The 12,030-nt window shown below is 51.9% G+C and overlaps 1 long non-coding RNA gene across 1 annotated transcript in view; it reads left to right on the top strand.

The window, feature by feature from the left end:
• Positions 1–2,742, top strand: part of LOC121015919 (uncharacterized) — a 6,323-nt gene extending 3,581 nt beyond the window's left edge. The window contains exon 2 of the long non-coding RNA XR_005784040.1: positions 1,937–2,742. This is a non-coding gene — a long non-coding RNA (uncharacterized LOC121015919). The remainder of the gene's footprint in view (positions 1–1,936) is intronic.
• The last annotated feature ends 9,288 nt before the right edge of the window (positions 2,743–12,030 follow it).

Below are 12,030 nucleotides of genomic sequence, written 5' to 3'. Positions count from 1 at the left end.
GAGTCTCTGAGACTATCCAGATGATGAGAAAATCAGATCTTAGCTGAGGGGGCCCAGGCAGGAGACAGCTGTCTCCTGAGTCCTTTGGACCCAGGGTGAGGGCACCCAGCCCAGGGAGGGTGCTTGGCTGCCGTTGAAAAGGGCTGATTCCCTGTCTGGAGCCAGGAGACGTGGTGTGTGTGTGTGTGTGTGTGTGTGTGTGTGTGTGTGTGACAGATTATGGAATTTTGATTCTGCCAAGGATCATCCGAGTCCTAGAGCGAGCCCAACATGACCTGCAAGGCTTCAGGCGGGTGAAAGATTCATGGAAAACAAGTGTTCACGGACGCAGTGTCAAATGGGACCCGCTAGCCTGGGAGCCCGGACACGCTCTGGACACGAAGAATCCCTGCTCTCCACGTGCCGATGCTCCGTCTGGGCCCCTCTCTGTTCACTCAGCAAGCAGGTTTTCCGTGCCTGCCCTGTGTCGAGCTCCGCACTAGGCGTCGGGCGTGCAGCAGTACGCACGGGGGACGACGCGAGCCGTCATGGGTCAGGGTCTGCTACGCCCCCCTCCCCCGGGCCTCCCTAAGAAGAGAAGCTTCTCGTGATTTCCCTTCCAGCCGCCCTACGGCCACCACCATCGCGGCCACGAGCCCCCTGGCGGAGACCCAGGGCGCCAGCTCCCGGACCAGCCCGACAGCAAGTGCGGGGCTCCACACGCGTGAGCTGCCCCCAGGATTGTCACTGTGACTGCGATGGCGATGCAGACTGTGGTTGTGCTCGTGGCTGTGGCTGTGGCTGTGGTTGTGATTCTGCCTCTGACAGTGACTATGGTTGCGATGGTGACTGTGACTATGTTGTGGTGGTGACTGTGGTTAGGGTTGTGAGGGTGATGGAGATGGTGGCTGTGATGGTGATTATGACTATGGTTGTGAGGGTGACTGTAATGGTGACAGTGACTGTGATGGTGACTATGATGGTGACTCTGGTGGTGACTGTGATTATGGTTGTGATGGTGACAGTGATGTGACTGTGGTTGTGATGGTGACTGTGACTGTGATTGTGATGGTGACAGTGATGGTGATGGTGACTATGGTCATGATGGTGATGGTGACAGTGACTATGGTTGTGACAGTGACTGTGATGGTGACAGTGATTACAACAGTGATGGTGACTCTGGCAGTGACTGTGATTATGGTTTCGATGGTGTCTGTTTATGTTTGTGATGGTGACCGTGATGTGACTATGGTTGTGATGGTGACAGTGACTGTGATGGTGACAGTGATGGTGGCGGTGACTATGGTCATGATGGTGATGGTGACAGTGACTATGGTTGTGAGGGTGACTGTGATGGTGACGGTGACTGTGATGGTGACAGTGATTACAACAGTGATGGTGACTCTGGTGGTGATTCTGGTGGTGACTGTGATTATGGTGATTATGTGATGGTGACTGATTATGTTTGTGATGGTGACAGTGATGTGACTGTGGTTGTGATGGTGACGGTGACTGTGATGGTGGCCGGGTCGTTGTGGCTGTGATCATGATTACGGACTCCACCAACCCCAAGCTGGGATCTCCCCAACCCCAAGCTGAAGTGGTTTCTTTTAACAATACTTATCGTTCGTGCTCATTGACTTACCAGTAATTAGTAAAGTATTGTTAACACCAAGTCCAGACTTTTGTGGTACCAGTGTCACCGTCCCCTACTTGATCTCCAGTGGCCCAGGGCAGTTTGTCATCCTCTCTAGAGGGGGGTGGCCCTGTGGTAACCATGGCGAGGGCAGTTGTACAGGGTTCTTTATAAAAAGTGTATTCGTTTGGAGCTCGGGACATCTCGCGGTCTTTTGTACTCGGTACTCCTGATATACCCACGGAAGAGATGGGAGGGAGGAAGGGAGGGAGGGAGGCAGGCAGGGAGGAGACCGAGAACGCTTCCATCCCCGTTTCTCAGGAGAGGTGACTGCCGCTCCCGGAGGCGAAACGACTTGCCCACTGACTCAGTCAGCCCAGGCTGCTGTAACAGAACACCACCGGCCGGGAAGGCTTGAGCAATAGACATCTACTTCTCACAAGCTGGAGGCTGGGAAGCCCAAGACCAAGGTGCCGGCCAGTTTGGTTCCTGGTGAAGGCTCTCTTCCTGGTCTGTAGATGACTGCCTTCGCGCTGCGTCCTCACACGGCCAGGAGAGAGATCGTGTCTCTCATAAGGACACCGCCTTCATGACCTGATTATCCCCTAAAGGCTCTACCTCCAGATACCATCACACTGGGGATTAGGGCTTCAACACATGACTTCGGGAGGGACATAATTGCGTAGTCCAAGCACCTACTGTCACAGGGGTGTAGAGCTGAAGGTGTGACTGGAGCACGATCCTAGTGACCTTCTCGGGCCTGCCCTGCCCTGCTGACCCCTCAAGGAGCTCCTCGCAAGCAGCAGCGGGAAGCTGGGTGCCCGCACAGACCCCACAAACCACACACGCAGCCAGAGGCTAGGAGGTCGCTCTGCAGGGTGGGTCGCGTCTATGCAGCCCTGTGTCTACTTTCCGGCATCATTCGGGGGGCTAGCATGCTGGCTCCTCCTGGCCTGAAGGGCAACATCAGTGAGAGGGAGAGAGAGGTTCTCTTCCTCCCCCAGTCCTACGTTCCTTTAACACCTTGTTGGTGGTCGAATAATCCGTGCACTCACCCAATCCGAATCAATGGTCCGCGTCTGTTTTCATCCTGTACCACCTCTTAGAATGAAGTCCCCTAAACTTTCTCCCTGTGTGACGTGTAGACCAGCAATACCTTATTTCACCGACATTTTGGGGGGGAAATAAGCTATTCTACGTAGTTGATTTTGGCAAGAAACAGAAGCTTACTCCTTTATATATAGAAACTTTTTATGTAATCATTTGTCATGAAAAACGTTTTTTTCATCAAATCATGATATTCCCCCCCCCCCCCCCCCACCTAAGTTAGCAGGATCGAATGTAGCAGGTTTTCCCTAGGTGTGGTCGAGTGGGTGACCCATAACCTACTTTGATGACTCCCAGCCATCTTTGGGAACATCATCTCCTGGGCAGGTCGCTCAACCTCCCTGCCTCAGTTTCTTCCCTTGGAAGAAGATGCTTTCTGAGGGCTCTTCCCATCCTTCTCCAACTCCGCTGGGCTCCAATACAGAGGCACCCTTGGGAATTTGAGTGGGACCTGTTCTGAATCCCTCAGTGGTGACTGGGATAGACTTCGTAGAGTCACAACGTCCAGTGGTCTCCCATTCTTTCAAGCATCCTAATCCGTGGTTCCAGAAGAACCCAAGGTGCCTGACCTCAGTGTATAAACACCTTGAAGTGAAGAGCTTCTGGCTTCCCCGTGGGCTAAGACCCCTCATATTGTGGCTCCTTTTCTCTCAAATGCTCAGGAGACTATCGCAACTTCTTCCGGACTGGGTCCTGAATCATAAAGGGGCTGGAATCCTGGCTTCCAGAAAAGGGGGCTTATGACACCCCAACACACAGCGAGCTCTCGGCAAGCCTATGCAGAAAATGCTCAACTCAGCATTGTGGGAGGGAATGGACAGCGAGATTCTGTCACTGCTCATGAGGAGAAGACCAAAAGCAAGACTTCAGGGACATTTCAGGATCAGACTATTAGTGTCCCTCTCTTTGTTCCTTTCATTTACCCCAAGCTCACCCTTTAAGATTTGAGGGGGACCCTCTTCATTCTGGAAGCCCTAGGATTTGCTGGTAAATGGCCACGATAACAAACTCCCATAGCCTTGGTGGCTTTCCACAACAGACATCTATCCTCTCACAATTCTAGAGGCTGGAGGTTTGAAATCAGTATCCCTGGATTGAAATCAAGGGCTGTGCTCCCTCCAGAGGCTCTGGAGGAGAAAAAGTCCCTTGTCTTTTTCAGCTTCTGGTGGCCGCTGGCATTCTTGGCTTGTGACTGCGTCACTGTCGTTTCTGCCTCTGACTTCATGTGGCTTCTCCTCTTGCGTCTTGTCAGCTCTCCCTCTGCTTCTCTCTTAGGACATTTGGGATGGCATTTAGGGTCCACCCAGATAATCCACAGCGATCTTCCCATCTCATAGTCTCTAACTGAGTCACGTCAGCAAAGACCTTATTTTGCCATATAAGGTCACATTCACAGGTCCCAGGGATTACGACACAAGTGGCTTCTTGGGGGGGGGGGCACTTTTCCATAATTCTGTGGGTTTTAGTTGCTTAATTTTAATGAATTTGTAGTGCATTCCTAGTCTGTGGCTGGCAGCGTGTGAAACAGTGGGTCCCCCTCCCTCAAGACGCCCATGGATTAGTCAAGTCAGGGCAACGATGTGGTGTTAAGAACCATGGGAAAAACAACTCCAAGGCCCTAGAGGTACCCAGGATGTGTCCCAAAGTGTTCAGATTCTTTATCAAGCTCTGCAAGACCGTGTGTACCCTGGCCTGCCCTCACCTCTCTGACCTCATCTCCTACCACTCTCCATCTCGCTGCCCAAGCCCCCACCAAGCTGGCCTCCTTCTTGTTCCTCATGAAAGTCAAGCTGTGCCTCAGGACTTCCGCACTTGTTTTCTCTGCCTGGAGCACACATTTTTCTCCCCCCCTCCCCATACCCCCACAGCTCCCTTCCTCACCTAACTCTCCTCTACTGGATCCTTCTCGGAGAGGCAATCCCCCTCCCCGACCCCAGTACCTTGTGTAAAATGCGTCTTCCTTCCTGACACTCTCCGTCCCGTCCTCTGCCTTATTCATGTTACCAGATCTTATCACAATCATGTTTCCCTGGTCCAGGCCATCTCCATCTCTGAGGGCATTTTGAGATGTGATGGCTAGAACTTTCCAGAAGGTCCTAAACTTAAATGCATCCTGTTTCATTTCCGACTCCTTTTCTGAGAATTTATTTAGCTTTTGCGGGGAAGGCTGTGCTTAGTGACACATTGGGCTAAATTTCAAGTGGATCAGAACGGTGTGGGAGAATAGGAGGCTCTTCTAGGGAGGGATGTGTAAATGTGAGGAGCCATTTTTTCAGTGGTGGAAATGACTGGTGTGTGCAGGGAGGTGGGACCCACTGTCGTTTAACGGGCAGGGGTCCGGGATGCTAAATGTCCAGCGGTGGCATTAGACCGTTCTGCCCAGTGAGGAATTTTCTGGCCCTAAAGGTGAACAGCACCCCTGTGGGGAAACAATTTTAAGGAAACAGTCTGGCCCTAAAATAGCATTTTTCAACTGTGACTAAAAACCTTTAGCCCTCTGATAGTTTTTCAGGCTATTTCTCCCCCAAATACATCACCTTCTGCTAACCATATGTCCCCGGCCCATTTATACTTTCCCTTTTTTAATTTTTTAAAGTTTTATTTGAGAGAGAGAAAGAGGAGGAGAGAGAGAGAGAGAGGCAGAGGGAGAAGGAGAGCGAATGCCAAGCAGGCTCCAGACTCAGCGTGGAGCCCAATGTGGGGCTCAATCCTACGACCCTGGGATCATGACCTGAGTCAAAATCAAGAGTCAGACATTCAACCGACTGAGCTACCCAGATGCCCCTGCCTGCACTATCTCTTGAGAGCCTCCCACTCATTCCCTTCCTCTGGGTAATCACTGCAATGTCACCCCTGGACTTTGAGGTTTCCCTGAGGGGATGTCCTCCAGAGTGTGTGTCAGTGTTGAATGAACTGAACCCCAACTCTGGACTCAAGAGAACCCCCTCCCCCAACGACTTTCTCCACCCACAGGACTCTCCTCTTATTTTCATTCTTTGTTTCCTTCCACCCGTGACATTTTCCTTATCTTCATAGCGTTCAGGGTGGGACCTTGTCAAAAGCTTCTCGCAAATGAAAATAAACGACAGGGGCTCAGTCCCCTTATCCCCGGGGCATTTTCACCCCTTCAAAGAGCTCGGGTAGATTAAAGGATTTGGGGGATTTGGGGTTTGTATGGGCTTCTGTGCCCAACTGCTGAATCCTCAGCCAAGAAGCCAGGCAATAGGGGAGGCCCGAGCTCAAGATGAGAATCATCCACACCGCTGAGGAAAGGGCTAAATCTCCAGGAACCCTACACTCTCTGCAGGCCTGTTCTTCTATGCTCCAAAACCGTTTCCAGAAAAATCCTATCTCCCGAAATTCTGCCGAGGAAAGGGAGCAACCCTTGAGCAACCCTCCAGGAGGCCCACCGGGAGAGCTGGGCTCTAGAAATACGGGGATGCCCCTAATTCTTCCAGGGTGAGGGATCCGGGAGCCAGATCTGGGGATGTCGACAGTCAAAACCCCTACACTGTCATCTCTCGGGCCAGCTTCTTTCTTTTCACAGCCATCTTTTCAATCAGCCTCCAAAGCCTGTATGGTACCCGCGATGACCCCCATTTCACTGCGAGATGGGCAAAGCAAGGTCACACAGCTGGTCCGGGGTGGCCAGAACTCAAGGTTTGCCTGCCTCCATTTCTTCCTGTTTCTGAGGGAAACACTGTCGAAGCAGGCCACCCTGACCTTTGTGGGGAGCCCGGACGCCTGCATCAGACTCTTCCGTTGCTGCAGTGTCCAGCCTCCGTCGGGGGTCCCGGGGACCCAATCGTTTCGTGTCTGCCCGCCTAACACAACCAGACACACTCAGAAGCTCAGTCGAATCAGGTCCCAGCTCATAGTTCAGGCAGACACACATCCCTTCCGCTGTCCAGCCGTAGCTGAGGCCCGTATGTGTCAACAGCTTATTGTCAGCCAAGCCTGTCTTGCCCGTGGGTGGTGACTGAGACCTCCGGACACTGGCACCGCCCCGTGTTGGTTCAAATCCCTGCTCGTCTGCTTACCGGTGATGCCGTCTACTTCAGCACAGTAATTTTCCATAGTTCAGCTTCCTCCTCCGTAAAGAGGAGATGATGAGGCTATCTGCATCCATCCTGCAAGGCTGTTACCAGTATTCCGAGTTAGCCGTTGATGGAATGCTTAGAAGACGGCTTGGCACACAGTAAGCATTCAATAAATGCTTGATTTAGAAAGTAGGACCCGCGGTCATGCCCAGGATGAAGGTCCTTGGTCATCTCACCTCTCCTGAGCCTTTACTCTCAAACCATCAGCCTGGGCCATCCGGTGCTCCCCATCCCCGGTGCCCTCCCCTGCGTCCTCACCGTGTTCACTGATGGCTCCCCCCCCCAACCTTCACGCTTACCCCCCCAGCCTGGCCCTCACTCACACCACGGGCCTCTTCAGTGGGACGATTCTCCCACACCATACTGCCCAATGCCCAGGACAGGGGGCCGCTGTCCTCCTCCACCTGCAAAGTTCTTTTCAGCTTCTTCGGAGAAACGACACCCTGCTCCTTTAAGGCCAGAACCACACGCACCTGTTCTAGCTTCCACAGCTCCTTCTTGGAATCCGCCTGCCTCCGCCCCACAATCCAGGGCACGCTCCTCTTTCTTTGAAGACACCAGACCCTGGTTCAGCCTTCATCTCTGCCCCAAGTCCCGAGGCTGGTCCAGTGCGTCTTTAAGACGCAGGTGGACAGGGGCGCCTAGGTGGCTCCGTCGGTTGAGCGTCTGACTTCAGCTCAGGTCATGGTCTCACGATTCGTGGGTTCGAGCCCCATGTTGGGCTCTGTGCTGACAGCTCGGAGCCTGGAGCCTGCTTCGGATTCTGTGTCTCCCTTTCTCTCTCTGCCCCTTCCCTGCTCATGCTCTGTCTCTCTCTGTCTCTCAAAAACTAAACGTTAAAAAAAAAAAGACTCACCCAGCCCCTTGACCTCCTTATCTCCAGTCACCTTCCCCTCTGCCTCCCAGCAGAAAGCCCCCTCTTGTCCTCAGCGGGCCTTGTTATCACCCACCTCTGGAATCTTTAATTCAGACTCCAGCTACTCACCACACCTCTTCTGTCTTCCTGAATCTTCTAGACCAGCTCTGTCCAATAGGACTTTCTGCGATGATAGAAGGGATCTTTATTGCTTCTATCCAAATGAGGGTCAATTGAGGAAGCTTTAACCTCATTTCATTTTATATCTTTTATTATTTATTTTTTAGTACTAGAATTTTTTTTGCAATGTTTAATTATTTTTGAGAGAGAGAGAGGGAGACAGAATCCAAAGCAGGCTCCAGGCTCTGAGCTGTCAGCACAGAGCCTGACGCGGGGCTCGAACCCACACACCGTGAGATCATGACCTGTGCCGAAGTTGGATGCTTAACCGACTGAGCCCCCCAGGCGCCCCCGTTATTTCGTTTTAAATCACTCAAGCTGGAATCGAAATAGCTCCATGTGGTTCCTGGCTACCGTATTGGACAGCACGGCTCTAGAACCCTGGCCTCCAGTTCCTCCGTCCATGGCCTGCCTTCACTTTTTCTCTCTTTAACTTTACTTCTGTGGCCCATCCCAGCAGCCACCTTCTTCCCCTTCCGTCCTACCTCCTGGAAAAGACCTGCAACTCCAGATTAATTCAGTGGTTCTGCTTTTTCTAGGTCTACACAAGGGCTGCTGAGCACGGCGGGGTGGGGGGTGGCTTTGCCGGTTGGGGCTTTCTTTCTTGCAGATGGTCGCCAACCTCAGCAGGACCTTGAGTTCTGGCCAGCAAGCATCAGCCTGCCCTACGTAATGACCCAATCAAGCTTTTACCTATCGTTAAACCTCTAATATTTCAACTTGCTCCCGTGCCCTTAGGAGATGCTGTCACTCTCTGTTCCGCTGAACCAAGAAGTGGCTGATGGCCACTTCTCCAAGGCTGATTCTATCCGTCTTCAACCCCTCTGCATCTGTTCCTTCCTATCACCCTTTCTCTTTCCTTCCACGTGTTTGCGCACTTCGTGAACGTTGTCTCCCCTTGCTGTCCCCGCTTTCGTGACCTGAGGCAGCCTGGCTTCTGTCCCCACCACTCCTCTGCCACTGCCAGCCAAACAGCCAAGGTCACCCACGACTTCCTGGCCGTTCAGTCAACCCAAAGGACTCGTTTCAGGTCTTATCTTGACCGTGAAGGCATGTGGACACTGCTCACCACCCTTCCTTCCTTGAAACACCCCTGTTGATTTCTAGGGCGCCTGAGCCTTCTGGCTTTCCTCCTCCTCCTCTTCCCCCTCCTGCTCCTCCTCCTCTATTTCTAAATTTTCTTGTAAAACGGCCACATTCTCCTCTTCCTAGAAGGATCCTTAGGCTTCCCAGGTAAGGCTGGGCACCAAGAATGGCGGCTTCCCCCTCCCGATGCATTCCTTCCAGAAACACCTGGGGATTTGCTTTCTCACCCAAGAGCTGCACTGTTGTGTTTTGAACTCCTGTGTGTGCTCTGGACCCTGCTGCTCAAGCCCAACATGCCTTTTCGGGTGTGTATTTATAACCCCCACTGTGAGAAGCTCACACAACACTTGGACATCTGTTTTTTTCATTTGTCCCCTCGGAGGGCAGTATACTTTAGGGAGGGACACTGACAAATTAGAGGCATTGGGAGAGGCTGCCGAGTGGCCAGAACACTGTCCCGTGGGAAATCGTGAAGCAAACTGGAAACATCGTGCCGAACAGATAAAAATGAAGGATGATAGAGGGCTGACTTCAAAACTTTGAGGAGGCAGAGAGCCTTGGTTTGGGCTTCCGTGTGGGGCTGGAATGGAATCAAGTGTATTAGTGGCAGGGAGGCGGGTTTTGATCGGAGGGAGACGAGTTCTACTGTGTCCCAGAATGTTCTGGACCTCCAGGATACAGACAGTCCTGCCCACCAGGAACTATTAAAGAAGATATGCTCAGTACCTAGTCACTTAGTCACTTAGTACTAAGTCACCTAGTACTTAGTCACTTAGTACCCAAGTGACCACAATAAAAGATCAAAGTGCCCCTCTCCCCCCACCCTAAGACCACGGCGCGAGCCCAGCTATCAACACAGAATAGCTACGCTCCATTTCCAAACTTGCTGCCATGCAGGATCCATCAAGAGCTCTGCAGACGAGGGTGCCCGGCTGGCTCTGTGGGTAGAGCTTGTGACTCTTGATCTTGGGGTCATGAGTTCGAGTCCCACATGGGGTGTAGAGATTACTTAAAAAATACAAAATTAAAAAAAGAAAAACAAACTCTGCAGACAGAAACAGCACAGCAGGAGGAAGGCTCTGAGCCAGCTCCGTGAGCCAGCCCAGTAGATAACCCCAAAATAGACCCAAGGAGGGTGGGCAGTGAGCTGGGCTCCCTGACGCGCCTCTTTCAGACCCGTCCTGGCCGGACTGCCTTTTCCCGACTCGTGTTTTGGTGTGATGCCACCGGCTTCTGTCATGGGCCATCACAGAAACTGTCCCACGGAGCTTGCCGCTATGACCACCATGGTGATGCTGTTGAGGATGTGTGCTCACTATCACACACTGTGTTTCCTTTATGCACCACCCCCCCAGGAGAAATGCCTGTCTGACGTTAGCAACATGAATAATTATAATTCTCTTGAGTAATGGGTCTGTTTTTATCTCACGGACGCTGGGCATTGTCTAACCGACACGGTCTCCTTTTAATTTTGGCTGCAAGAAAGCTTAGGGACACATTTGTGGCCCACCCACCGGAGGTGAACAGGGCCTTCCAGGGAGGAGTTTAGCTCTATTCCCGTTTCTACTCCTCCAGGTTTTTCTTCCTTCTCTTAGCTCCCCTCCTTACGTTACTACTCAACCTTGAGAACCTGCGGGCAAAACTCAATGCAAATCACCTGGAATCTCACTATCCTGAGATGATGGCAGTGAACCGCGTTGTCTTTTTATGCATCCTTAAGAAATAAAAATAAAAATGAGCTTATACTGTGCATAGTGTCTTTTGGGGGCATAGTGTGTTATAATTTGCTCCCCCCCCATTTTATAATATGTCATGAACATCTCTCCGTGTAATTAAAAGGCTCTGCTTTAAGTTACTGCCAACGTCTGTAAGGATCTACCAACTTAATAGTAACGACAAACATTGTTACATCCGCTTACCATGCGCCCCGCTTTAGGTATATTCACACAGACGCTTTTATTCACGTACATTACGGGAGTACAATGTGTATGTGCACGTATCATAAGCGACAATCTTCGTATGCGTTAACTCATTTGATGCTCCTAACCCTATGAGATGGATATTCTTGTCCCCTTTGTACAAATGAAGAAAGCAAAACACAGAAGGATGCTAACTTTGCCAAGGCCACACGCTCGGGTTTCAAAGCGCTGCTCCTCATCGCTATGTTGCCTTTCAGAACAGCACTGGGATCTCACAGCCCACAAGCATTAAACCTCTGCTTTCTCTCCTTCCACCCCACTGTCTAATTTATGTTATTTTGTCATGCTGTAAGTACCCTCATAAGTCACCGAGAATCCTCTCTGCCACAAGGCAAGGCAGAAATAAACAGCGTAGGGAGTGGTCAATGGCACGGGGAGAAGGCAGGACTAAAGCGTTCCCCGAGGGCAGAGGATGGACCCCGGGCTGTCGTGCAAGGGAACGCGTTTATGTCCCTGGGCTGTGGGTGAAGTCCCATCCCTGGAAGAGCTGGCCTGGGTGGCCCTCTCTCAGGGAGGCTGGGGAAGGCGGTTTTCCAAGGAGACTGAGCTGGGCCAAATGAGCCCCGAGGCCCCTTCTTCGAGTCTCACGGTTTATGAAAATGCCAATAAGACCGAACGTGACACTCGATGGAGAGGATCCAGGAAGCCAACTCTTGGGCCGGAACCAGGACCCCGGGCTTTCAAAAGTCCGGATTTATTGCTAGATCATTCATCCAAAAGTAACAAACCAACTGCGACTGAGTTCGAAACTCTCAGCCCGGTGTATTCTTTCCCTCAAAGTGCTTTGGCTACCGCTGCGAGAGTGTCAAAGGAGGCTCTCACTGTCCTCGGTCCTTTTGGTATGGTGGCAGAGGATGAGGCAAGGAGAAGCTGGGTGGCCCCAAGGATGCCTCGTGAGACGATAATTGGGCGGGCTTATTTGACAAGGAGGAGACGCAGGAGCCCCTGGTGTCTATTCCTGGATTCGATTGATGTTTACCAGCTGGGAGACGTGGGGCAAGCTTCTTGACCTCGGTTTCCTCATCTGCGAAATGGAGTTAAGACCTACTTTGCAAAGCTGTTGTGAGGCTCCCGTGAGGTAGAACAGGGTATACAGCACCCTTGAAA

This window comes from Herpailurus yagouaroundi, unplaced genomic scaffold (genome assembly GCF_014898765.1).
Source record: "Herpailurus yagouaroundi ecotype Mexico unplaced genomic scaffold, PumYag 208, whole genome shotgun sequence".
Lineage (NCBI taxonomy): Eukaryota > Metazoa > Chordata > Mammalia > Carnivora > Felidae > Herpailurus > Herpailurus yagouaroundi.
This window is presented reverse-complemented; position numbering and strand designations above follow the sequence as displayed.